The sequence below is a fragment of the Schistocerca serialis genome, chromosome 1 (genome assembly GCF_023864345.2).
Source record: "Schistocerca serialis cubense isolate TAMUIC-IGC-003099 chromosome 1, iqSchSeri2.2, whole genome shotgun sequence".
Lineage (NCBI taxonomy): Eukaryota > Metazoa > Arthropoda > Insecta > Orthoptera > Acrididae > Schistocerca > Schistocerca serialis.
In genome coordinates this window covers 900772223-900784854 of record NC_064638.1, presented here as the reverse complement: position 1 = coordinate 900784854, position 12632 = coordinate 900772223, and the positions used below count along the sequence as shown (strand labels likewise).

General features: G+C 36.9%; 1 protein-coding gene across 1 annotated transcript in view; it reads left to right on the top strand.

Annotated features, from left to right (window-relative positions):
* Window positions 1–12632, top strand: part of LOC126411703 (pyrimidodiazepine synthase-like) — a 148494-nt gene that overhangs the window by 65544 nt on the left and 70318 nt on the right. The gene's annotated exons all lie outside the window — the stretch shown is intronic.

Here is a 12632-nt window from a genome sequence, read left to right as displayed (position 1 = left end):
TCATTACTCGAACAACTGCAATACAGCGAGCGCCACTGCTGCCAACTAAATAAAAGATTCTAACTACTGAAGGCACTAACTACTGATAGGCGTAGTTAGCAAATGAAAGATTTTGATAAAGAACGAACAATGTGTTTACCATAATAGTTCAAAAGTCATAATATATGTATCAGTTCATGAGATCCAGTCTTACAAATTTACTGTCTCTGATGGACAAACATCCAGATCATCCGCTCTCAAAACTCCGCCATCTCTCTCCCCACATCCACCACTGCTGGTGGCTTACCTCCAACTGCGCAACTCTAGGCACTGTTAACAGCCAACTGCCCAACACTACAATAGCGACTATTCCAACAATGCCACCCAGCCGCAGACTGCACACAGCACATCCAGTGATTTTCATACAGAGCACTATGTGGCGGTAGCGTTACCAATATAAGAACCTAAACAGCCCACTTACATAGCCCCCATGCGCCCCACAAAAAATTTTACAAATTGTTTTGGGGCAATACACATTTGTTAAAAAATTTTCACAATTACAATAACAAAGAAATCACATGCACACACTTAATGATACAATGTCGGTCAAAAGCTAAAATTTTCTCACAGTCCATAAAGACAGTCCTGATCATTCATCACAGTATTAATTACAATTTTATGCACAAAGTCTGAGCAGTAAAAGAAAATGCACGCAGAAGTAGTGGATTTCCATGTAGTCTTGAAAGAAGTAGTGTTGTCCTACCAACAGAAAGATAATGCTGACTCTTGACATGCAGACAGGTAATGGTCCACAACAAAACAAACCCACCGCAGAGTCAGTCGAAGTTTTGAAGAATATTGGTAGGTAGGTCATCACAGAGCAGACCCACTGTAGTCCTGGTAGAGATTACGATATTGGTGGGCCACTAGAGGTGCAGACCCACTGCAGTACTTGTAGAAATAATGGTATTGGTGAGTCATCAAAGGTATAGACCCACTGTAGGCCTTGTATAAATTATGGTATTGGTGGGCCATCAAATGCGCAGACCCACTGTAGTCCTTGTAGAAATGGCTAGCAGCCATCCATTGTGACTGTGCGAGTGCACAATCACCATTGAAGAGTCTTGTGGATAATATAGCAAGTCCATGAACCAAAATTTTTTGGAATGTCCTTAGAACCAGCAATGCTGTTAACTAGTCCCTTGCTGAATTATTAACACACATGCAAACACTAACAGTCCCAACTTCCACATATTGTGCATATACTATGACCAACAGAAATGTGTGCAGTGAAATGTATGCTTACAAGTTACTTAATTTGATGAACTGGTGTACATTACAATTTTATAACATGAGAATACAATTACAAAGATACAGAAAACACCATTAAACATAATAATACAGATAATATTTGTAGTAATACAGGTTTTACAAAAGAATCGAATAACATATACATCATTGTTACAGGAATTATGAGATAAGTAAATACATAAAATAATGAGAATAGTTTTCGAAACATTAATTTCACATATGAGCATTGCATGGGGGCTTAATTAAATATAATGCAAATACTTTTTAAATTTTTAGTAGCTGTAAGTCCGATTACGCAAGTCTCGTAAACAGTTGGCCCTGACCAGTATTATAACGCAATCTGACTGCATAGAACAACAACAAAGAATGAAAGAAAATTTTCGTTAGCACAAATAATTAATTAAGTCCCCAGCAACTATAAAACCTACAAAACCAAGGCACAAGTATAACTGTTCTGTGTGTGGAAGTATGACTCAACGTACACATCTGGCATGGTTCTTCTTCAATAAGACAAGAAATTTCAAATACCATTTATACTGACGTGATAAAAAAAATTAGAAATACTATAATTGCATAAGGAAAGCAGAATTACACTCTAATACAAGAACACAAGCCAGATGCTTTGTTGACTGAACCTGAAATGACGCATTATTCAGGACACTGAAATAATGAGAGAGAAAAGAAAAAAAATATTTTTTATTTACCTTCGTTTATATTGATGAAAAGCACTCTACACATTACAATCTCTCCACACCGACTCGTTACTTTCACATCTCAACAAGAACTTTTCAGTATCACATCTCAGCAAGCACTGCCTACTAGCACATCTCAACAAACACTTACTACTACGAGTTCTGCCCAAGCACTGAGTACCACGAGACCTCGACAAGCACTCCGTGGAGGCGGCTGAATAATACTCTTTGGCGCAATCTCTGGCGCAGTGGCTCAGTGTAGCCACCTTTCATACGCCCCTCCTCCACGGGCCAGAATTTGATGGTATTTTTGCCAGCATTGGTGGTGAAAATACCACCAAATTTGTCCACAAAAATACAGACAAAAATAAAAGATAATATTAATACCTAAATATCACATAATTAGTTAAAATTTTTTGGCTTTGCACTGACCTTTCAATAACCTACTATATAAAATACAGTAAGCAATACAAATTCTTTTCATACATGTGGCTTTACATAATAGTTTACACAATACACAAAAAATCAGTTTATACAAATGTTCACATAACATGCTTTCCATAGTTCAAGAAACAAGTAGTTGACAGTTCCAGTAGTAGCACCCAGCAATGGTCAACAGGTGCAAATACCAACAAGTGACATCATTTTAGTAGAAGCAGTCCATCAGTGGCACCCAGCAATGTTGAACAGGTGCAGACACCAACAAGTGACATCATTCAGCAGAAGCAGTTCCATTAGTGGCACCCAGCAATGTTGAACAGGTACACACAGCAACAAGTGACATTAGTTCAGTAGAAGCAATCCGTCAGTGGCACCCAGCAATGTTGAGTAGGTGCAAACAGCAAGAAGTAACATCATTTCAGTAGAAACAGTTCTAACAGTGGCACCCAGTAGTGTTGAACAAGTGCAGACACCAACAAGTGACATTAGTTCAGTAAAAAACAGTCCATTAGTGACACCCAGTAATGTTGAGCAGGTGCAGACACCAACAAGTGACATCATTTTAAAAGAAGCAGTTCATTAGTGGCACCCAGGAATGTTGAACAGGTGCAGACACCAACAAGTGACATTATGTCAGTAGAAGCAGTTCATTAGTGGCACCCAGTAATGTTGAGCAGGTGCAGACACCAACAAGTGACTTCATTTCAGTAGAAGCAGTCCATCAGTGGCACCCAGCAATGTTGAGCAGGTGCAGACACCAACAAGTGACATTATGTCAGTAGAAGCAGTTCCATCTTTGGCACCCAGCAATGTTGAACAGGTACACACAGCAACAAGTGACATCATTTCAGTAGAAGCAGTCCATCAGTGGCACCCAGTAGTGTTGAGCAGGTACACACAGCAACAAGTCACATTATTTCAGTAAAAAGCAGTCCATCAGTGGCACCCAGCAATGTTGAGTAGGTGCAGACAGCAAGAAGTAACATCATATCAGTAGAAACAGTTCTAACAGTGGCACCCAGTAGTGTTGAACAAGTGCAGACACCAACAAGTGACATTAGTTCAGTAGAAACTGTTCCATCTGTGGCACCCAACATTGTTGAACAGGTGCAGATACCAACAAGTGACAACTTTTCAGTAGAAGCAGTCCATCAGTCGCACCCAGCAATGTTGAGCAGGTGCAGACACCAACAAGTGACATCATTTCAGTAGAAGCAGTTCCATTAGTGGCACTCAGCAATGTTGAGCAGGTACACACAGCAACAAGTGACATTATTTCAGTAGAAGCAGTTTCATCTGTGGCACCCAGCAATGTTGAAGAGGTACACACAGCAACAAGTGACATCATTTCAGTAGAAGCAGTCCATCAGTGGCACCCAGCAATGTTGAACAGGTGCAGACACCAACAAGTTACATCATTTCAGTAGAAGCAGTCCATCAGTGGCACCCAGCAATGTTGAGTAGGTCCAGACAGCAGTCCATAATATTCACTATCACTAATCACACTGTTCATCAGAGTTTATAAGCAGAAATTAAACATGTCCTACTGGCACCAATCACGTAGAAAAAGTACAAGTAACAGTCCATAATATTCACTATCGTAATCACACAGTTCATCAGCAGAAATTAATCATTTCTAAGTGGCACCCATTATGTTGAAAAAGTGCAGGTAACAGTTCATAATATTCACCATCACTGATCAGACAGTTCAAGCATGAACAATAGTTTGAATACACATACAAATGCTTTTACACACTAAACATATAAATTCTAATAAACACACAAATGATATCAGATAATTGTCATATTAACTATTACAAATACTCAAATATCAGTAAACCTATAATATTTATGGGTGTCAGTGCAAGCCACTACAAACAAATAAAATAATATTTAGGAGATAGGTGGGTAGGATTAGGAAAGGAAAACACACAAAACACACTCACTCATCTTTCATCCACATTAAGTACTACTGTGCAATTGAATAGTGTTAACTGTGTAAATGCAATTCTGTCAAAATTTGATGTTCATCATGTGTATCAAGTAGTAGTGGCAGCAATGTATAACAGTCAATAATAGTTAAGTCAACGTCATAGTCATCATGTCAAGACCAATGTTTGCCAAGCCAGATCAAAATGTACTGTTGCTGAACAACTGTCAGTGTGCCAAGATATGCAAATACTTCCTCTCTTCAAAAAAAAAGTATCAATAATAGTTAAGTCAACGTCATAGTTATCATGTCAAGACCAATGTTTGCCAAGCCAAATCAAATGTACTGTGGCTGAACAACTGTCAGTGTGCCAAGATATGCAAATACTTCCTCTCTTCAAAAAAAAGTATATACTTCTTAGTGATTTAACAAAGTGTGTGTAGACAATCTTCCTTCCACTTTAGTATTCTAGTCTGCTATCTTCATCTTCCTTGTTCCATATAGACCAACAAAAAAATATGCACCTCACTTACTTTACCTCTTATCCACCAAAACTCCAATAATCATCAGCATCACATAATCTCAATACTTCAATAATACCTCTTATGTCGATACATATAAACCTTATCATTAATAGCATTTACCTTACCTCTTGTCCACCAAAACTCCAATAATCATCAACTTCACATAATCTCAATAATACCTCTTCAATACGTCGATACATATAAACCTTATCGCCAATATCATTTCACTTCCATAACAACTCTTTCCTCTAGTCAGTCTCCTAGAACAAGTACAGATAAAATGCTAATGCAAACCTCATCATCCCATACAATCCGAAGACACATTGTCAACACACAACCTCTGTGTAATCCATCTGAGCCAAATCTGCTACTCATTATGAATTATAAACAAAAGAAATGCATACCTGACCTCTAACAGACTTAGTTCGGATAACTCTCAGTAATTAAGTACGATTACGGAGTGTGAATGATCATAATATTTCACAGTGTGTACACCACTTCAAGAATTATGGCAAACAGAAGCAAACATGTGGAGTATTTCTTGTGTCAAGTGTCACTTCCTATTTCAATTGCTCACGAAAAATGCAGTGTAATAACTGTCAATGGTCTAAACCTAGTTTTGGTATGTCATGTCGTTAGCTTCCTTCCTATTAGCATAAATTTCTACAGCTTTCATAAAACCTCAGCTCATGTGACTTCTATGAAGTTTCTTGTACTAATGTCGTTCGTCGAATTATAGCACTTCATTTTCTTATCTTAAAAATATAAGGCACTGAGCGTAAGCAAAACAAGCAATAGCGAGTAAATATACCAGTAGAGAACAGAATGTCAACAAGTGGATGCAGCACAATTCTTACAACGAGGCTCTGCCAAGCAAACAATCTATAATTAATACAATAGTGTGACCTAAACTCTATGTTTGTACACAGTATATCAGCATTTCTATACACCAAATTAAAGAGTAGTTATGACAACAAACAGAAATGTATAAATATGCAATCCATACGCATAGCAGCAAACAGGTCATTAGCATCATATCAGCATAAGCAAATAAATGTTCATATGTAATCTTAATAAGTAAACATGAAGGCGCAAGCAGATAAATCACAAAGTATAGCTTACATACATATCCACAGTCAGCACAATTAATCAGGTGACAATTATAATTTAAATAAATAAGCACAGCATGCACATAATAGAAAAATATGACATCAGTGAAAAAGCATTGCAGCCAAGCGATGCATAATATACACAAGTTACAACCCTGTTCATTAATAAAACATTGACAAAAATCAGCAAATGTACGCAAGCACGTCGCTTCACAAGTAAATTCATAGAACATGAAATTTAGCACAAAGTATGAATCACGTAATTGCGAGCAGCATATTACGTCTAAAGTACGTACCTAAGTGGAAATTTGTTACCTGAAAAAATAAACTCAATTAATAGTTACCTCTTTTAGTTTATTAGTTTCTTCTTCGAAATTACATTCTTCCTGAAAATTTCTCGATAGCAAGTCGTCTTAACGTCGGACACGCACAGAATTTACCTGAAGTTCTTAAATATTTTATAGAACCGTATCCTGAAAAATACTGAATGTTAATAACATAATTCATTAAGTCACTATAGCTTTATACTGAATTTAATCGGAGAAATTAAACTGTGTATTTGTTTACGGCTGTCAGTGCATTCGCCCTGAGCGCTCGATCAGCTGTAGGCGCGTGACGTAGGAAGCAATTGTTTGCGGTCAACGACTGCCTTGTGCGGCGCGCAGACTTGACTGTTGCTTTGAGTATGTGCCGCCGCCAAAACACAGCGCGGTATCCTTGTACTCTGCGTGTTTACATGTAGCTGTTAGTTTCTCACAAGTATGTCATTCCACAAAAATTTTTCAAAAGTATATCATTCCACAAAAATTTTAATGTTAGATATATGATGTATTCCCTTAGAGCGTCGCGATTTAAGAGTTTCTACTTCGACAGTGTTATCATGAATAATTTTGCGAATTCTATATGGACCGTTATAAAGCAGAAAAAATTTGCGACACAAGCCTTTTCCTTTATGAGACAAACGATGAGACTTAATTAACACCTTTTGGCCAACTGAAAAAGTTTTTGAACTACCAGGACGTTTCGCTGATTTCTCTATTCTAGCAGCCGCAGATGCAATATTTTGTAGAGCCAGGTTCACAACTTCAGAATGCCGCAGTTTCCGTGAAGGCGGAAAAGGAACGATTTCAGATATGCGATTTGTCAGTGCTTTGTTTTTTAATATCATTAATTGCGGTAAAGAAGTTGAATCATTAGGAAGTTCATTCAGAATGTTTTGAAAAATATGAAGATACTGATCCCACGTTCTGTGATTCTGATGACAATAAAGACGACACAATTTATTGATTTCCTTCATCCATCTCTCTGAAGCGTTAGATTGAGGGTGAAAAAGTGAAATGAAAATTGGTTTAATTTCACGACGCCGTAGAGTACGAAGCCAAATTTTAAAACGAAACTGTGATCCATTATCTGATATAACCTTATCAACATGACCAACTTCTTTAAGAAAATGATTGATGAAAGCATTAGATACTGAACGAGCTGTTGCTTTGCGTAACGGTGTAAAACACACATATTTTGATGCCAACTCCACTGCTACGAAAATGTACGCAAAACCATTAGTAGAACGAACCACTGGACCGAACAAATCAACTGCAGCCATGTCTTTTAATTTCGCTGGAATGATAGGAAACAACGGTGCTCTGTGAGAAATTGTTGGCGGCTTAGCCTTTTGACATAATTTGCATTTGGCCAGAACAGATCGAATACGTTTTCCCATATTACTGAAGTAGCAATTTTCTCGTAATTTATGGAAGCATTTTCTGGGACCAAAGTGCGCATAACTGAAATGTGTGTACTAAATCAATTTGTTGACCCACTCATCAGGAATACAAACTAACCAAAAAGAGTTGTCAACCGATTTTCGTTTAAAAAGAATGTCATTGCGAATAGCGTCAAGTTTTTCTAGATCATGAAGAATACCTTCTGTAGAAATAAAGTGACCGAGAAATTTCACCTGAGAACGACCAAATTCAGATTTTTCCAAGTTCACTGTAATGCCAACTCTTGCAAAAATACGTAATAATGAATCCAAAATTTTGTTGTGCTCACTCCAAGAATGTTTAGCAATAAGAATGTCGTCAACATATGAAGTAATATTGTCACGAAGATAAACAGGTAAAATTTCATTTAAGCTACGAATGAATGCTGCTGAAGATACAGTAAGTCCAAACGGTAATTTCCGAAATCACATTTAGGTAAAATAGTCATATCAGGTTATTGTTTATCTACCGTCTAGATAGATTGATAGTCAAAGAGTTGTTTTGACAGATGCAAAGAATAGTAAAAGAGTAGGCAGCGGTGCAGAAAACTAAAAGGGAAATAGCACCACTACAGCTCGGGGCCCTATGCTCGCTACGGCACATATTCACTTAGAGTAGTGAATCCCCTGAGGACATTAATAGCCGCACATAATTTCCAGTTTGTGACTTAGTGGCAAATTTGGCGGAAGTGCGTACATAAATTGATCTAACCATGCACTTGGATGTATGTTATTCTTAAAATTGCGAGAGATCTTAAATTTCCGAACAGTCAAGAAGTGTTTATAGTCAAAGATTTCGCCTCGTGGCGACAAAGACCTACCGCGTCTGTCCCAGTCACAATGACGATTATTGTTAAATCCACGCGCCTGGCGCTCTCTTGTTGCATCCCGTAAATGAAACAAATTATTTTCTTCAAACCCCTCTGGTATCTGTGATTCTAAATTTCTTTTGCCGTCTTTTCCTACGATTTCGCCTTCAATTTGTTTGACTTGCTTTCGTAATGCCTCAACTTCCCTTTTAACGCGTTCATTAAATTTTCCCTGATCTTCAACATGTTTATTTATGTTCTGATACTCTTCGGTTTCTGCAAATGGCAATGGTGCTGTATCATCTGAATCTCTGTCCCCATTTAAACTAAGACTTGTCAATTTATCTGAAATCTCCTCAACTCTTTCCGATAAGTCACCTATTTTTTCTTTCTGTTTATTTACGTCTTCCGTAAGTGTCGCGACTCGGATTTCAGTATTGACACATTTGGTAGTTAACTGTTCATATTGTTGTGTTAGGTTATTTATTCTGTCATTTGGTACGGATTCCTCGATTCTCTCAAAAATTTCTTCCTTATCGTGTGCACGTTGTAAATTTAACTCTGAAAATTTCTGTACTATCACTCGATCTCTTTCTTCCTGTTCTCTATCCTGTTCCCTTTGTCTAATCTCTACTGCAACTAATCTATTATTATGAGAATTCAAAATCGGTTGTACTTCTTCTCTGATTTCTTTCTTTAATTCATCTTTCATATTTTTGAAACATGTCCCTATTCGTGAGTCTAACCGTGTTTCCATTGTTCCCATCTCAGTTCTAATTGTTCCTATTTGTGATCCCACTGAGTCTAACCTTGTTTCCATTGTTCCCATACCAGTTGTAATTGTTCCTATCTCTGTTTTAATTGTTCCTATTTGTGAGTCTAACCGTGTTGCCAAAGTTCCCATCTCTGTTTTAAATTCAGATCATAACTGTGATCCCAGTGAGTCTAACAGTGATCCAAAATTTAATATTGCACCCATCAACTGCTCCGTATGAGCTAGTTCAAAATTCCTTTCGACCCTAACATTTCCCACAAAACCAACTTCCTTCGTCATAGCTGTAAGGTTATCTGTGTTCGATACTATTTCAGAATCTTCTATCGTTAATCTCGTATTCTGTGAATTTTCTGATTGAGAAAAATTTTGAAATGGTTCCAGACTATTTTCCCGACTTATTACATTGTTTTCCACTTCATTATTCATCACACTGTTTTCCTCTGTTGGCGAGTTCGCCATGTTAACAATTTCGTCATTCTCACTATCCATCATTTTTGCCTTTTTCATCGATCGCGTAATCATTTACAAAACATACAAAACTCGTCACTGTACGAAAATTACACACAATGACTCCTTATCTCCTACAATACCATTCACACGAGATGTTTCCCTCAAACACGATTAACGAACAATTGAAATAATCGCACTAGATTGTAAAACGTGTATACAAGACAACAAAATTAAATTATGAAATACCATTAGAAGAATGACAATTACCAAATCTACACATGCAATATAAACTACAATTACTAAACTACAAATTACTACAACAATACTACTGTCTACTATTTTTACAGTCAGAAGATTCCAAGGGACGATCCGAAGCAGCGGTCGCCACGTGCATGGGGGCTTAATTAAATATAATGCAAATACTTTTTAAATTTTTAGTAGCTGTAAGTCCGATTACGCAAGTCTCGTAAACGGTTGGCCCTGACCAGTATTATTACGCAATCTGACTGCATAGAACAACAACAAAGAATGAAAGAAAATTTCCGTTAACACAAATAATTAATTAAGTCCCCAGCAACTACAAAACCTACAAAACCAAGGCACAAGTATAACTGTTCTGTGTGTGGAAGTATGACTCAACGTACACATCTGGCATGGTTCTTCTTCAATAAGACAAGAAATTTCAAATACCATTTATACTGACGTGATAAAAAAAAATTAGTAATACTATAATTGCATAAGGAAAGCAGAATTACACTCTAATACAAGAACACAAGCCAGATGCTTTGTTGACTGAACCTGTAATGACGCATTATTCAGGACACTGAAATAATGAGAGAGAAAAGAAAAATTTTTTTTTTTTTTTACCTTCGTTTATATTGATGAAAAGCACTCTAAACATTACAATCTCTCCACACCGACTCGTTACTTTCACATCTCAACAAGAACTTTTCAGTATCACAGATCAGCAAGCACTGCCTACTAGCACATCTCAACAAACACTTACTACTACGAGTTCTGCCCAAGCACTGACTACCACGAGACCTCGACGAGCACTTCGTGGAGGAGGCTGAATAATACTCTTTGGCGCAATCTCTGGCGCAGTGGCTCAGTGTAGCCACCTTTCAGCATTGAAACAGAACAGAATTAATAATGTCTAAACATCTTTACAAAGTAAATAACATAGTATTAGAAAATTCTACAACATAACTCGTATCTGCTAAACACATAAAGACAGGAAAAACACAAATACACAAGGGTATACAAACACATAGCGGAATAACACATAAGGACAGGACAGGGTTTGTTTTCAGTGTGACATTTGGTACTGCAGTCCAACCCAAAACTTCATTCCATAGATCTTTCCTCTTATTTCAACATCTGCTCCTGCAAAAAAAGCCTATCTAACCATGTTAAATAAATATTTCTCATTGTACAATACTCATTTTTGCCCAAATCTTTTTCATATAACATCGCAATGCATTTCTTCCCTATTCTTCATAGTTAGTTTCTTATATAGTCTACCCCCTCTTAAACAAACTTAAATCTACTGAGCTCAGATATATATACTAAGGGACGAGGCAATGTGGCAACACACAGCAAATTAACACAAACAGGAATGACAAAAAATGCAAATTAGCAAAGCAAGCAGCAGTATATCTAAATTAGCAGAGCAAATGCAACATTATCACTAATATGAGCCAATGTGCAGCAAAAAAATAAATAAATCAGTAGTACAACTGGCTTAACAGAGTAATACAAGGTGAAATTTAATAGCACTATGCCTGGCAAGCAGCAGCAGCAAATGCAGTAACTTACACATAAGCATGACAAAGCTCAAGCAGAAAAAATATTACAGTAAAAATGCCCATGTTTAATACCTATGTCACAACTTAACACAAGAGTGATGCATCACGAGATTTTACTCTATCAGACAAGTTACCAAATCGTAAAAAATTATTTATGCAAATCCTGTGAAGTGGAAATGTCTTTTTGTGCTCCCTCGTTTTTTTGGAGATAGATCATAAAATTATTATTTACTGGATCTGTAGACATAAAATAACTATATTAGTACATCTAAAAATTTTATTTTAACCAATGCTGCACTGCAGCTAGAAACTAGATGTGAAACGAAATGAGTAAATAAACACAAAGCATGAAACATCATTCACTAGGCAAATGGCATCTCCAAAGGCAGTAAAAAAATCTCTCAACTAGAAAGACAATAGACGTAAAATGTTTTTCATCACTTCATTAGGCATTTTAGTAAATATCATAAATTAAGAGCTCCACAGTGTAATCATATGTTTTCAAGTTCGTGCATGTCGTATTTGCGATGCTTTCTACAAAGAAATGTCAATAGCGAGGATTATGGCCTCTTTTTTTCACCACCTAATGGCTTTTATCCAGGCGACTGTCGCACAGCTGGGTGCTTACAGTGCATTACCTCAAGGTCACTTTACCTTTCTTAACGAAATATTTACGACAGCAGTTTCAGCTACAGTGACAGTCTCATATAAAAATTACACAGGTCGAGAATTTGCGTTACAAATGTGTAGAAACAAAATCCTGTAAATATAACAGTGTCCAAAAAGTTTCGTCGGCATTATGATACATTCATCCAGATACATACATTTCATAACTCTTAAAGTACGATTCTTGGTTTCCAACATCCCTTTTCACAAATCAGAGCCCCTAACCAATACTCATTAGTCCTTACCTTATTACACATACATATTCGTTGAAACGTCAGTCTTGCATCGACACTTCAATATTTCATCATAACAAATACATAGCATAATCAGATTCCTCATATAGCATCAGCTTATTGTCCATAAACATACCTCAACA